Source organism: Lolium perenne, chromosome 3 (genome assembly GCF_019359855.2).
Source record: "Lolium perenne isolate Kyuss_39 chromosome 3, Kyuss_2.0, whole genome shotgun sequence".
Classification (NCBI taxonomy): Eukaryota; Viridiplantae; Streptophyta; class Magnoliopsida; order Poales; family Poaceae; genus Lolium; species Lolium perenne.
The window spans coordinates 20098619-20111235 of NC_067246.2; positions in this window are offsets into that span (position 1 = coordinate 20098619).

The window sequence follows — 12617 nt, forward strand, 5'->3', positions numbered from 1 at the left end:
TTCTTGGGCCTGGCCCGGGGGTGATATAGCCGAAAGGGTATGTGCTGCCGGCGCACTAGCCCAGGGGTGCGCCGGCAGTAACTTGGGCAGTTATTTCTGCTCAACAACCACTCCCCCCACTACTACCACTCCACTCCTCCACACAAACCCGAGCCTTCTCCCAACCCAGCTCATTTTTGCCCATTTCTATCCCCAATTTCACCAATTTGACCAAACAAAATCATATTTTTTGAGCAAATCTTCCCTTCCTACATGCATCTCCCACATCCCCCTATGTAGATCTAGATTTACTATCCCGCATTGACCGCTCAATCTAGATCTAGATCTAGAAAGTCGGCTTCCATACGCCATTGTCGCGGCGCGTCGTCTCGATCTTATCGACGAATATATCAAACAAATAGGTGATTAATGAACAAATTAAGGAATGAAATCGATGTATGTTGGACATTTGAAGAAAAGCTCTCGTGTGTGGCATATATATATGTTGTGCTTGTGCTTGTGTGTGTGTTGGCGTTGAAAATGAGTTGCCAACCTTGCGCCGAAATGTTGATTCTTCAAGTTTCCGTTTCGGCACATTTCTGGCGCTCCTATGTCCTACCGTGTAGGAAGGTCATGCCGAAATTTTCCGTGAAAACTACCGACGGATGCATGGTTCTAATGAATTATGTAATCTTACCATGCAGGCGATAATGGTTATCGAGATGAGTGAAAGCATCGTGATGAGATATCTGAAACACGCGATCATCGACATGTATGAAAATAACCGCACGGAGGTATTGTGTCCGTGCCGGAGATGCAAACGAGGGAAATGGTTTGACCCGTATTCAGGCAAATTGCAGGGGCACCTGCTCACTAATGGTTTCATGCATGGACACACTCAATGGATGAGTGATGATGGCGCGGAGGTCAATGGGGCGACGGCGGCAGGTGGTAAAAATGGCCGGCAAGAAGGAGGGCATCATGATATTGATGACGATGAAGAGTTTGTCGCACAGGACGATAACCTTGACGACGACAATAACCTTGACGACGACGAAGAGGTGCCGCTAGCTTCAGTCGTGCGGGACCCTCATCTTCAAGATCTGCTTCTCGAAAAGACGAAAGGCACCAAGCGGAAATCAAAGCTTGAGCAACTCGAGATAGACTCGAATACTCCGTTGTACGACTCAGGTCGCGGGTTGGGGGAGTCTCGCTTGAGAGTAGCTCTCGATGTGCTGCAGATGAAGGCGAAACACGGATGGACGGACACAAGCGTCGACGACATCCTGGAATACGTGAAAGATCTCCTTCCTGCCGGGAACACGTGTCCTGGTAGTCTAGCCGAGGCCAAGAGAATCACGTGCCCTCTCGGCTTACCCCACGAAAAGTATCACGCCTGCATCAACGAATGTATCATGTATCGCAAGGTGCACATGGACAAGACCAAATGTCCTGTGTGTGAAGCTGAACGGTACAAGAAAGGGAAGAAGAAAGCTCCTCGGAAAGTTGTGTGGTACTTCCCGCTCGCCCCCCGGCTTCAACGGTTCTACGCGGACCGCAAGGAAGCAAAGCTCATGCGCTGGCACGCAGAAAGAAAGGAGGCAGTGTTGAATGATAAAGAGCGGATTGAGCACCCAGTGCTGACGCACCCTTCGGATGCAAGCAGTGGAAAGCATTAGACAATGAATTCGGAAGTTTTGGGGCAGATCCCAGAAACATCAGGTTGGGTGCGAGCACGGACGGATTCAATCCGTTCGGAAACCAGAGCAGCACACATAGCACATGGCCCGTGTTTGTATGGATCTACAACCTCCCGCCCTGGCTGTGCATGAAGAGGAAGTACATACAGATGAGTATGCTAATTCAAGGGCCGACACAGCCAGGAAACGATATCAACATGTATCTCGAACTATTAAAGGAGGAGCTTGAAACGTTGTGGGCGGAGGAAGGGGTAGATACATGGGACGCCGTCGCGGAAGAATATTTCCCTTTGAGAGCCGCGTTGATCACGACGGTGCAGGACTACCTCGGATACGGTTACATTTCGTGCCAGGTGTGCCATGGACACAAGGCATGTGTCAGGTGCATGGAAGAGACGATGTTTTTGCAGCTTGGTAAGGATCCCGGCTCTTCGAAAACAGTTTACATGGGGCATCGAAGGTGGCTACAGAAAACTGACCCGTGGAGAAAGCGTGGAGATCTGTTCGATGGTACAAATGAACCCCGAGGACCTCCACGTAAGAAGAGCGGCGAAGAGATTGATACATTACTGAAAGGTTAGAAGGAGTGCCCTGCGCTGGGAAAGATTCCTCAAAAGCCTGGAGAGAAGAAGAAGAAAAAGGAAACGACGCCGCTCATTGGTGTATGGAAAAGGAGGTCCGTGTTTTGGGACTTGCCGTACTGGAAAATTCTCGATACACCTCACTGCCTTGATGTCATGCATATTACAAAGAACGTGTGCGAGAGCTTGCTTGGCACTCTTCTCAGCATGCCGGACCGGACCAAAGATGGGCCGAAAGCAAGACAGGACCTGAAAGTTTTGGGCATCAGGGAAGAGCTTCAGATCCCGCCGGCCCAAGAGGGACAGTCGGAGGAGGAGGCGAACGGCGGTCAGAAGCGCAAAAGGATTAAGCAGCCAGACTATTACTGTCCCCCCTCCTGCTTCACTTTTAGTCCGGCCGAGGTCGATCAATTTTTCAATTGCCTTGTAGGAGTCAGAGTGCCCTTCGGTTACTCCGGGCTAATAAGCAGATACATGGACCCCAAGAAACGAAACTTCAGCGGCATGAAGTCTCATGACTGTCACGTGATGATGACGCAGATTCTTCCGGTTGCAATCCGAGGTATAATGGATGACCATGTCCGTGCAACGCTGACTGGGCTCTGTAACTTCTTCGACGTCATAACTCGGAAGTCGATAAGCGTGAAGAAACTCGCAAGGCTCCAGGAAGAGATCGTGGTGATCCTATGTGAGATGGAGATGTACTTCCCGCCTGCATTCTTTGATGTGATGGTCCATCTGTTGGTCCATATCATGGATGATATCGTCAGTCTAGGGCCGGCATTCTTACACAACATGATGTCGTTTGAAAGAATGAATGGGGTCATTAAAGGATACGTTCGTAACAGGTCACATCCGGATGGAAGCATCGTACAGGGCTGGCTCACCGAAGAGTGCATCTCTTTCTGCACGAATTATCTAGACATCGAGGACCCTGTTGGTTTGCCTCAAAACAAGCACCTCTGCAGGTTCGAGGGAGTAGGCCACAAAAATGGAAGGAAGGAACTGCACGTGCACATGTCTGGTCGGAGTTCCGACTTTGACAGGGCCAACTTAGTAGCGCTACAACACATTGACTTGATCGATCCTTGGTTGAAAGAGCACAAAACCATGATAGAGAACAGTGGCAAGCCGATGATGACGGAAGCAGAAATATACGAGAGAGCACAACTCCTCTTTCGCGCTGGTTCAAAGACCACATTGATGCTAATCCCCCACCAATGGATTCGACAAGGATAAACTAGTATTGGCCTTGTCACATGGCCCCGCGCCCAACATCATGACTTACCAAGCGTACGATATCAACGGGTACACATTCTACACGGAAGAAAAAGACAAGAACAGTGTTTACCAGAACTCAGGGGTAACGATGGATTCCTGGACGGGTGACATAAAGACTAGATACTACGGAAGAATCGAGGAAATCTGGGAGCTTAGCTACGCTGGGGAGAAAGTGCCGATGTTCCGTATCAGATGGGCTAAGAGCGTCAGAAAAGAAGACCGGTATTTCACCACCATGTTTCTACCCGAAGCCAACAAATCAAAGTCCACGAACGCCACCGCGCAGAATGAGCCATGGGTACTGGCAGAACACGTGCACCAATGCTTCTTCATAACCGACCCATCCAGGCCTAGCCGTGTTATCGTGAGGAGAGGCAAGAGGACCATCGTCGGAATGGATGGAGTCGCCAACGAGGAAGACTTCGAAGGACAAGTCGGAGACCCAATGATGGAAGAATCCGAGGACGAAGACACAACATACACCACAAGAAGAAGCAGGACCACGCTACCGAGGTCAGGTCGACCCTTCAAAAGAAGAAGTCACGACACGGGGCTAAATTATTCAACGACGAGCAAGAAAAGCAAGAAGAAAGCGAAACACTCTTCTCAATCGATGATGTAAAACTTTATTTGCAATGTATAACTCATATTTTGTGTAATTCAGAACTACTCATATTGTCATGGCCAATATTTTATGTATGACTAATTAATATTGTGTTGGTCAATATTTTATGCATGCATGTATATAACTCATATTTTTTGTAATGCATAACTCATATTGCTTGGTTATTATCTTGAAAAGAGAAGGAAATAAAATAGTATAGGATTTGTGGGAAAAGAAAAGAAACATAAAAGAAAGTGAAAAGAAATAAAGAAAAGAATAAAAATAAAAGAATAAAAAGAAAGTGAAAAGAAATAAAGAAAAGAATAAAAAGAAATGGCCAGCCAGGTTGGGGGACAAGTCCCAGGTATAGCTGGGCTCACCTTAACATCGGCAACCACAACCTTGGGAGCCGTGGGTACGAGGGAAAGGAGCCCTATTGGGCGAAGGAGGACGAGGCGTATGTAAATGCCGGCATTGAGAACCCCTGGCTCAAGTACAAGGACCCGCTTGAAAGAAGATTCATCAGGTCCCGGTACCATAAGAAGAAACTAACCGGGGAACTTGTCACGGACCCGAAGGTCGTAACCGACATAATTTGGTTCACGAACGACCAGAAGGTCCTGGCGTTGGAGAAAAAACTGGTAAGCAATTTACCGGTTTTATTAGATCAAGTATCGTTCATATAATAGTAGCAACATTTCTAAATGGTTCGCGTTTCTTCCGCATGAAGAAGAAAGACAAAGACTTTCTCAAGGCTCCCAAGGTGACGAAGGCTCCTCGTCCCAGGCGTCGACGGGCAGGGTAGCCTGGGACAAGCCTCTCGTACGGGCGCTAAACATCGTTAATGAGCATTCACCGACGAGAAGGCCGCATAGAGGCCGTGTGGCTGGCGCCGGTACAGGCTACAAGCATGGTCACTATGGCTTGTCGTCTGCGGCCGATAAAAATGCGCGTAATGAGAGGAAGCAGCGGGAGGCGGAGGAAATGAGGGAGTCAATCCTAGCCCAAGTCCAAGCTGGTTTGGTACCGCAACTGGTACCGCAACTCAAAGCTACACTCGTACCTGAAGTCAAAGCTGAAGTCGCCGCTGGAGTCCAAGCAGATTTCAACGCTCTACAAGCGTGGTATGAGGGTGGCAAACAAGCCCCCCCCCCCCGAAAATGCAAGTGGTTAGCTTCAACGGCAGCAACTCGATGGTGCCGCCGTCCGCCGGCAATGACAATGTTATAATGGAGACTCCTCCGGCCGCCGGCAATGTCGCTGGTGCTAGGGATTCACCGTCCATGCCGGGTAGCAGCCCCTCCATCACTTGCACGCCCGCCGCCGCATGTGCTGGCCCGTCGACATTAGCCGAGCTCAACGCCCTCGCGGTAATTAACTAATGTGTACATCAAGTTAATATATTAGTTTCGTCATCCTTGCCCTCTCTCTAACGCCATACACATGTTCTCGCAGGCGCTCTCGACGCCATGCACCTTTTTGATGAGAGTAAACGACGAACTCAAAGACGTCGCGAGGGGGTCCATCATTCGGCCCCTGGATAAGAAGTGGCACACACGAGATATGGCGGATGACGTTTACCGGGTTGAAGTGGATCGGGCATTACCGGGCTATGAGGATTTGTTTCCTCCTAATCAACCGCATGGTGCCGATGACGATAGCCCGTTGAATCTGGCCTCATTGAAGGGTTGGGTACTGCTATGGCCGAAGACCCTAATTCGGATCAACACCTACTCGGGGTCGACGGCAAGCAAAGACAAGCACCTTGCGGCGCCACATGTCAGCGTCCCTCCACGACAGCCAGCGGCGCCCGTGGTCATCGCCCCACTAGAACGGCCAGCTGCGCCAGAGGTCAGCGCCCCACCACAACAGCCAGCTGCGCCAGAGGCCGAGGAATACGAACGTGACAACTTCCAATGGGATATTCCTACATCTTCACAAGTTGTCCATGAGGATGCGCCGGGCTTGAAATATGTGTGCTCCAAGAAGCTGTTCGATTCTCAAGAAACGGCTGAGGAGGAAAATCCTGAGGAGGTCGCCACCGCCGCCGTCAAAAATATGTTGAGCCCAAACACACTCCGTGCTACGGCCACTACGGCGATGGAGGGTCCATCAGTACAACCCAAGAAGAGGAAGAGGCAAAATAAGAAGGACGCCCAAGACAAGGCGGCGGCGGCCAAATCCAAGGACAAGGTCCCACTCCTTGACAAGTTGCCAAACAATTGGCGACCTCTGCATCACTTGGGTCAACCGATGCTGCCAGAGCATGTCGTGAAGAAACTCACCCCGGATATGAGGAGCTTGCATGAGACTGTCTTGCATGTGGAGAACCTTCTTCTCAAATCAAAAGATCCTGGTTACCCTCTCTTCGTGGCGAAGGTGCCAACTGGCATGAACTTCGTCGAGAAGTACCCCGCGGACTTGTGCTTCATCCGGTTCAACGACATCTTCAGCATCTATCGCATGCAAGCGCTCCACTTTAGTGTGGTTCGCCTAGTTGCTCTTAGCTTGTCTTCCCAGATTGTTAAGGAGGGGACGCCGACCATCGCAATAATGGACCCCTTCTATATGCGGGAGAGCATCATCTGCAACCCTGGGGATCGCGCGATTGCCACCCAGCAGGTCGAGGATTTCATGCTGGCGAACATTAAGAAGGGCGCCATTCTCATCCCTTACTTCCCCGAGTAAGTAATCACTCGCTAGTCCCCCATCACCATTCTATCCTATATCTCCATTTGCATTTCCAAAGGTTAATCCGTGTGTTTTCCGCAGAGACAAGTTCTGCACCCTCATCGTCGTGCACCCGCAACACTCGCATGCAGTCTATCTCGACTCGGGTAGGGACCGCAAGAAAGACTACTCCCACATCAGGGCCCTTCTCAATGATGCTCTCACCGGCTTCGCCAACAAGGCAGGCCCCTCAAAGTAGAGAGGAAATCCCGAGGAGGCTTGGTCTTAACCCACACAACCAACTTCCCCGCCTCGGGCGATTGACGCCCGACAATGGGATGGACGCGTGGTACGCCATCCTTCAGATGCAGGAGTACATAAAGTACGCAGATGACATGTTGCTGCCAGAGAATCTCAGAAACAGGTTTGCAAACATGGCGGATGTCCCTGATAGAGAGATTAGAAAGAACTGGGGTCGCATCCAGCAGTTCATTTGCACGATAATCCTGCAGGATGTCAACAATAGGTCTGGCGAGTTCTTCTACGGCTATGGTCTACCACCTAATGACGAGATAGACCTCCGCTTGGAGATGTCGCGTGATGAGAGGCCGTTCAACTCGCTTGAGGGCTACCGTCCATTCCCCCCTAGCGTACAACCTGATCCTACGACGGGAACACTTGCTAAAGCTTGAACGATATGTCCTTGAACTTCCGTACTGTAATAATTGCTATATATTCCCATAGAATCGACTAGTTGCTTTTATTTAGTTGTATGAATGTGCATGTGAACATGTGTCTGTAGTTTCATTTACTTTGCTATATATTTCAAGATTATGGCGTACATAGCTTAATAATTATTTGCATTTACTCGACCACTACTTGCCTCGTATTTGGAGTTCGCCGATGATTAGAATGTTCGGTCAATCGTACACTCGGGGGTGGAGCCAGTGAGCCTTGGTGCGACGGCCACAAGTATCAATCTATTGTGCATCCTACCTAGCCTCACTGACTCCATCCCTGGATGTTAATATTTGTTTCGACCGACAAAGTATGAGGCACTCTATTTAATTCGTACTACTTGTCTTCTATTTGAGTTCGCACTTCTTAATTGCATTGGCCGATGATTAAAATGTTCGGTCACTTGTACACTCCGGGGTGGGGCCAGTGAGGCTTGGTGTGATGGCCACAAATATCAATCTATTGTGCATCCTACCTAGCCTCACTGACCCCATCCCTGTATGTTATTATTTATTTCGACCAACAAAGTATGAGGCACATGCTATTTAGTTCATACTACTTGTCTCTTATTTGAGTTGGCACTTGTTCATTGCATTGGTACTAACGTTTTACTTGTCTTGTGAATGGAGATACCGACGACATATGTCGTGTACAAGGGGAGGGTTCCTGGAGTCTACGATGACTGGGAGGACTGTCGGAGATAGGTGCACCATTTCAGCGGCAACAGCTACAAGGGATACCCCACTAGGGTGGAGGCGGAAGGAAGATACGCCCGTTATCTAGCGGGAGAGATGAGGGACATGAGGAGGAACCGGATGAAGACCATGGCCTTCGTGATGATGGTCATGACCATGTTGGTCATGTTCTATGTGATTCTAGTTTAGGTTAGGACCTACATTGTGAGGTGTATGACGATACTTGTGACGACTATGTACCAAGACTTCTAACTTTGTGAAACTTCATCGTTCGGTGTTGCATATGCACATGTGTTGTATGAATCAACACATTCCGAAACGAGACTTGCGTATTTGTGTACTGATACCGAAATGAAACTTGGCTCTCTATGTGCTTCTCATATTGCATGTAATACTGTATAAATATGAACTGCGTTGTAAATATATACTGCTGTCAAATATGTATTGTAATATGCTGGAAAAAAGCTGGAAAAAAGAATTTTCGAATTAATTGCCGGCGCACCTAAATGACATACTGCCGGCGCACGTGGCATGCGCCAGTGCTGGAAGCACTACTGCCGGCGCACCTGATTGTGCGCCGGTGGAATATATCTTTGCCGGCGAAGCTTGGGTGGTGCGCCGGCAGTCTCTGACATATCGCCGGCGCACTACCTGGTGCGCTGGCAGTGTCCATTTATCACCGGCGCGTTCGCACCGGCGGGCTCGTGGTGCGCCGGCAATGGGCGTTTTAGGTGCGCCGGCAATGGGCCTTTTCCTAGTAGTGGCTTGCTGATGTCTACGGGTGCTTCTATTCTTGTAGACTGTGTTGGGCCTCCAAGAGCAGAGGTTTGTAGAACAGCAGCAAGTTTCCCTTAAGTGGATCACTGATACGTCCAAAACGTATCTACTTTCCCGAACACTTTTGCTATTGTTTTGCCTCTAATTTGTGCACTTTGGATGCAACTAACACGGACTAACGCTGTTTTCAGCAGAACTGCTCTGGTGTCTCGTTTTTGTGCAGAAATCAAACTTTCGGGAAAATCCTCGGAATTTATGCAGAAGGCCCTATTTTCCCAGAATAATGACGGAGCCAGAAGGACAATTAAGGTGGAGGCCCGAGGGCCCCACACCATAGGGCGGCGCGGCCCAGGGGGGCCCGCGCGGCCCTGTGGTGTGGCCCCCTCGGCCGGCCTCCGACGCCCTCCTTCGGACTATTTATCGGCCTCGACCTAAAAACGCACGGGGAGAAGTCGAAGTCGCCAGAAACCCTCTAGAACGCCGCCACATCGCGAAACTCCGTCGCGGGAGCCAGAAGTCTCCGTTCTGGCACTCCGCCGGGACGGGGAATTGGAGGAGATCATCGCCGCCATCACCGCCAACACCTCTACATCAACCAGCCATGTTTCCCCCATCCATGTGTGAGTAATTCCCCCGCTGTAGGCCGAAGGGGATGGTAGGGATTGGATGAGATTGGTCATGTAATAGCATAAGATTGTTAGGGCATAGTGCCTAGTGTCCGTAGTTGGTACTTTGATGATATTGTTGCAACTTGTTATGCTTAATGCTTGTCACTAGGGCCCGAGTGCCATGATCTCAGATCTGAACATGTTATTGTTTCATCAAGATAATCATTGTTATGGTCTTACCTATAAGTTGTATACACATGTCGCTGTCCGGAACCGATGGCCCCGAAGTGACAGAAATCGAGACAACCGGAGGGAATGGTAGCGATGTGAGGATCACATGTGTTCACGGAGTGTTAATGCTTTGCTCCGGTACTCTATTAAAAGGAATACCTTAATATCCAGTAGTTTCCCTTGAGGCCCGGCTGCCACCGGCTGGTAGGACAAAAGATGTTGTGCAAGTTTTTCATTGCGAGCACGCACGACTATATATGGAACACATGCCTATTGATTGCTTTGTACTTGGACACCGTTTTATTATTATCTGCAAATGCCCTGCTATGATTGTTACATGAGTTTCTCTCATCCATGCAACGCCCGTTCATCCGTCCCCGTGCCTACAGTATTTTAATCCTGATGTTTACTAAAATCACTACTGCTATCTTTGTTACTCTGCTGCTGTTACTTCACTACTGCTACTGCTATAAAACTGTTACTACTGATAAACTCTTGCGAGCAAGTCTATTTCTAGGTGCAGCTGAATTGACAACTCCGCTGTTAAGGCTTCCAAGTGTTCTTTGTTTCCCCTTGTGTCGAATCAATAAATTGGGTTTTACTTCCCTCGAAGACTGTTGCGATCCCCTATACTTGTGGGTCATCAATCACCCAAGGTTTATCGAACTCAGGGAAGAAGAGGTCAAAGGTATCCCTCTCATGCAACCCTGCAACCACAAAGCAAGAAGTATCTTGTGTCCCCAACACACCTAATAGGTGCACTAGTTCGGCGAAGAGATAGTGAAATACAGGTGGTATGAATATATATGAGCAGTAGTAACGGCACCAGAAAATAGTTTGATGCTACAACTGGCGTGCAGTGGATGGTGGTGATATTGCAGGAAGTACAGATGCAGCAAAACAGTAAACAAGCAGTGATAGCATTATTTGGGAACAAGGCCTAGGGATTATACTTTCACTAGTGGACACTCTCAACATTGATCACATAACTGAATAGATAAATGCTATACTCTACACTCTCTTGATGGATGATGAACACCACTAATTGCGTAGGATTACACCAACCCTCAATGCCAGAGTTAACAAGCTCCACAATATTCGATATTCATGTTTAAATAACCTTAGAGTGCACGATAGATCAACACAACTACACCGAGAACTAACATAGCATGCACACTGTCACCATCATACTATGAAGGAGGCATAGATCACATCAATACTATCATAGCAATAATTAACTTCATAATCTACAAGAGATTACAATCATAACCTACGCCAAGTACTACACGATGCACACACTGTCACCTTTACACCGTGCAGGAGGAATAGAGTACTTTAATAACATCACTAGAGTAGCACATAGATGAATAGTGATACAAAACTCATATGAATCTCAATCATGTAAGGCAGCTCATGAGATCATTGTATTGAAGTACATAGGAGAGATATGAACCACATAGCTACCGGTACAGCCCCTTAGCCTCGATGGAGAACTACTCCCTCCTCATGGGAGACAGCAGCGGTGATGAAGATTGTGGTGGTGTCGATGGAGGAGCCTTCCGGGGGCACTTCCCCGTCCCGGCGGCGTGCCGGAACAGAGAGTCATGTCCCCCAGATCTTGGCTTCGCGATGGCGGCGGCTCTGGAAGGTTTCTCGTACCGTGGCTTTTCCGTATCGAAGTTTTAGGTCAGGGACCTTTAAATAGGCGAAGAGGCGGAGTCGGAAGGTCGACGAGGCGGCGACACAGTAGGGGGGCGCGGCCAAGGCCTGGGCCGCGCCACCCTATCATCTGGTGACCCTGTGGCCCCCCTCTGGCGGCTCTCGGGTGTTCTGGAAGCTTCGTGGGATTTTAAGATTCTGGGCATTGATTTCGTCCAATTCCGAGAATATTTCCTTACTAGGATTTCTGAAACCAAAAACAGCAGAAAACAGGAACTGGCACTTCGGCATCTCGTCAATAGGTTAGTTCCGGAAAACGCATAAAATCATCATAAAGTATGTATAAAACATGTAGGTATTGTCATAAAACAAGCATGGAACATCAGAAATTATAGATACGTTGGAGACGTATCACTTGCCGAAGGGATCTATTAAATCATTGGACGACCTGGTAGACGCTTTTGTAAAAAACTTCCAGGCAATATATAAAAGGCCTGTTGGAATATATGAATTACATCATTGTCTGCAGAAGCCGAAGGAGTCGATGCGTATGTACATCGGGAGGTTCACCAAACTCCCGAACGTTGTTGATGATGTCTCTGTCGACAGAGCAATCGAAGCCTTCAACGACGGTATTCGATGGGAATCTTACATAGAGGAGCTTGGGCTTAAGAATCCAAAGACCATAACCAAGTTAATGGAAATCGCCAATAGTTTGGCTGATGTCGAGGATAACATACAAAATCTTCGTCCACGCAGTGACGGCGAAGATGACGATCAGCCGAGGAATGACTCGGGCGGTCGAAGAGATCGCCGTAAGAAAAGGAAGGACCGCGGATACGATGATACTAACATGGTAGCCGCAGAATATTCTGATCGTCGGGCTGATCGGTACGATGACAGACGAGATGATCGGTAGGACAACAATCGCAGTTACTCAAGGAATCGTGACAACTACAAACCACGACTTTCAAGGATCCCTGAATTGCCCTTTGCTGAACAAATAAACTCTCCTTGTTACTTACATGCGTACATTGACCCTAAGGATGACAAGAAAAAGTCGAGTCACCTACTCAGGGACTGTCGACAGTTCA